Genomic DNA, 4,198 nt, shown 5'->3' with positions numbered 1-4,198 from the left:
GATACGTCTCCGACGTATCGATAATTTCTTATGTTCTATGCCATATTATTGATGATACCTACATGTTTTATGTACACTTTATGTCATATTCGTGCATTTTCTGGAACTAACCTATTAACAAGATGCCGAAGTGCTAGTTCCTGTTTTCTGGCTTGTTTTTGGTTTCGAAATCCTAGTAATGAAATATTCTCGGAATTGGACGAAACGAAGACCCGGGGGCCTATTTTGCCACGAACCTTCCGGAAGACCGAAGAGCATACGAAGTGGGGCCACGAGGTGGCGACACCACATGGCGGCGCGGCCAAGGGGGCCGCGCCGCCCTATGGTGTGGGCCCCTCGTCGGGCCCCGACTACTGCCCTTCCGCCTACTTAAAGCCTCCGTCGCGAAACTCCCGATGCGAAAAACCACGATACGGAAAACCTTGCGAGACGCCGCCGCCGCCGATCCCATCTCGGGGGATTACGGAGATCTCCTCCGGCACCCTGCCGGAGAGGGGATTCATCTCCCGGGAGGACTCTACACCGCCATGGTCGCCTCCGGAGTGATGAGTGAGTAGTTCACCCCTGGACTATGGGTCCATAGCAGTAGCTAGATGGTTGTCTTCTCCTCATTGTGCTTCATTGTTGGATCTTGTGAGCTGCCTAACATGATCAAGATCATCTATCTGTAATACTCTATGTTGTGTTTGTCGGGATCCGATGGATAGAGAATACCATGTTATGTTAATTATCAAGTTATTACATATGTGTTGTTTATGATCTTGCATGCTCTCCGTTACTAGTAGAGGCTCTGGCCAAGTTTTTGCTTTTAACTCCAAGAGGGAGTATTTATGCTCGATAGTGGGTTCATGCTCGCATTGACACCGGGACAGGTGACGAAAGTTCTAAGGTTGTGTTGTCGCTGTTGCCACTAGGGATAAAACATTGGCGCTATGTCCGAGGATGTATTTGTTGATTACATTACGCACCATACTTAATGCAATTGTCCGTTGCTTTGCAACTTAATACTGGAAGGGGTTCGGACGATAACTCGAAGGTGGACTTTTTAGGCATAGATGCGGTTGGATGGCGGTCTATGTACTTTGTCGTAATGCCCAATTAAATCTCACTATACTTATCATGCCATGTATGTGCATTGTTATGCCCTCTCTATTTGTCAATTGCCCGATTGTAATTTGTTCACCCAACATGCTTTTATCTTATGGGAGAGACACCTCTAGTGAACTGTGGACCCCGGTCCATTCTTTAATACTGAAATACAAATCTGCTGCAATACTTGTTTCTTCGTTTTCTCTCGCAAACAATCATCTTCCACACAATTCGGTTAATCCTTTGTTACAGCAAGCCGGTGAGATTGACAACCTCATCTGTTTCGTTGGGGCAAAGTACTTTGGTTGTGTTGTGCGGGTTCCACGTTGGCGCCGGAATCTCTGGTGTTGCGCCGCACTACATCCCGCCGCCATCAACCTTCAACGTGCTTCTTGACTCCCTACTGGTTCGATTAAACCTTGGTTTCTTATCGAGGAAACTTGCCGCTGTGCGCATCACACCTTCCTCTTGGGGTTCTCAACGGACGTGTCAACTACACGCATCAAGCAAATTTCACGGCGTCGTTGTCGGTGAGATCAAGACACGCCTGCAAGGGGAGTCTCCACTTCTCAATCTCTTTACTTTGTTTTTGTCTTGCTTTATTTTATTTACTACTTTGTTTGCTGCATTATATCAAAACACAAAAAAATTAGTTGCTAGTTTTACTTTATTTCCTGTCTTGCACTCTATATCAAAAACACAAAAAAATTAGTTTACTTGCATTTACTTTATCTAGTTTGCTTTATTTACTACTGCTAAAATGAGTAATCCTGAAGTTGAAGTTCGTTCATTTAAGCAACAAGGAGGAGAATGTTTAAAAGATGCTTGGTATAGAATTAGTGATGCCCATAATAGGTGCACTAAGAAACACTTCACCACTATCCTACTCGGGAATTTTTATGTTGGTATCTCTAGTTTGGAATAGATATGTTCTTGATTGTCTCGTGGGAGGTAACTTCCTAGGTGCTCCCGCTTTAGAAGCTAGTTGCATTATTGAGAGTTTATTTGGAACACCACCTGTTAATGAAATTAAAATTGAAACTTCCCTTGAGGATGTTATGAAAAAATTGGAAACCATAGAGAAAATTTTTTGTGTTGAAACTAAGTTGGAGATGTTACTTGATAAAACTGATAAACTTGATAAATCCTTAGGAGGAATTGATGAAAGAATTAGTGTCCTAAGAACTTGTGTTGACCATGATAATCAAATTAATAGGATTGGCAAACTTGAAAAAGCTATGGGAACCTTGGGTTCAACCTTTTCATCTCTACAGTTTAGAGAGAAAGCTTATGTGGGAAAGGAGCAAAAGTTTATGTATGCCTCTAAAGTGCCTAAACCAAAGAAATATTATTATAGGCCTAAAATTGACAAAGCCCGTAGTACCACTGCGAATGGGGGAGCTTATGATATCAATACTCCATCTCGCGATAACACTTGAGATACACTTTCTGCGCCTAGCTGAAAGGCGTTTAAGAAAAGCGCTTATGGGAGACAACCCATGTTTTTACTCCAGTATTTTTGTTTTATATTTGTGTCTTGGAAGTTGTTTACTACTGTAGCAACCTCTCCTTATCTTAGTTTTGAGTTTTGTTGTGCCAAGTAAAGTCTTTGATAGAAAAGTAAGTACTAGATTTGGATTACTGCGCAGTTCCAGATTTCTTTGCTGTCACGAATCTGGGTCTACCTCCCTGTAGTTAGCTCAGAAAATTAAGCCAATTTACGTGAATGATCCTCAGATATGTACGCAACTTTCATTCAATTTGAGCATTTTCATCTGAGCAAGTCTGGTGGCCTAATAAAATCCATCTTTACGGACTGTTCTGTTTTGACAGATTCTGCCTTTTATTTTGCATTGCCTCTTTTGCTATGTTGGATGAATTTCTTTGATCCATTAATGTCCAGTAGCTTTATGCAATGTCCAGAAGTGTTAAGAATGATTGTGTCACCTCTGAACATGTGAATTTTTATTATGCACTAACCCTCTAATGAGTTGTTTCGAGTTGGTGTGGAGGAAGTTTTCAAGGATCAAGAGAGGAGTATGATGCAATATGATCAAGGAGAGTGAAAGCTCTAAGCTTGGGGATGCCCCGGTGGTTCACCCCTGCATATTTTAAGAAGACTCAAGCGTCTAAGCTTGGGGATGCCCAAGGCATCCCCTTCTTCATCGACAACATTATCGGGTTCCTCCCCCGAAACTATATTTTTATTCCGTCACATCTTATGCACTTTGCTTGGAGCGTCGGTTTGTTTTTGTTTGAATAAAATGGATCCTAGCATTCACTTTATGGGAGAGAGACACGCTCCGCTGTAGCATATGGACAAATATGTCCTTAGGCTCTACTCATAGTATTCATGGCGAAGTTTCTTCTTCGTTAAATTGTTATATGGTTGGAATTGGAAAATGCTACATGTAGTAACTCTAAAATGTCTTGGATAATTTGATACTTGGCAATTGTTGTGCTCATGTTTAAGCTCTTGCATCATATACTTTGCAATGAAGAAATACTTAGAGCTTGCTAATTTGGTTTGCATATTTGGTTTCTCTAGAGTCTAGATAACATCTAGTATTGAGTTTTGAACAACAAGGAAGACGGTATGGAGTCTTATAATGTTTACCATATGTCTTTTATGTGAGTTTTATCTGTACCGTTCATCCTTGTGTTTGTTTCAAATAACCTTGCTAGCCTAAACCTTGTATCGAGAGGGAATACTTCTCATGCATCCAAAATACTTGAGCCAACCACTATGCCATTTGTGTCCACCATACCTACCTACTACATGGTATTTATCCGCCATTCCAAAGTAAATTGCTTGAGTGCTACCTTTAAAACTCCATCATTCACCTTTGCAATATATAGCTCATGGGACAAATAGCTTAAAAACTATTGTGGTATTGAATATGTACTTATGCACTTTATCTCTTATTAAGTTGCTTGTTGTGCGATAACCATGCTTACGGGGACGCCATCAACTATTCCTTGTTGAATATCATGTGAGTTGCTATGCATGTCCGTCTTGTCCGAAGTAAGAGAGATCTACCACCTTCATGGTTGGAGCATGCATATTGTTAGAGAAGAACATTGGGCCGCTAACTAAAGCCATGATTCA

Source organism: Lolium rigidum, chromosome 1 (genome assembly GCF_022539505.1).
Source record: "Lolium rigidum isolate FL_2022 chromosome 1, APGP_CSIRO_Lrig_0.1, whole genome shotgun sequence".
Lineage (NCBI taxonomy): Eukaryota > Viridiplantae > Streptophyta > Magnoliopsida > Poales > Poaceae > Lolium > Lolium rigidum.
The sequence above is the reverse complement of the archived record's forward strand: the minus strand, read 5'-3'. Positions refer to the sequence as shown.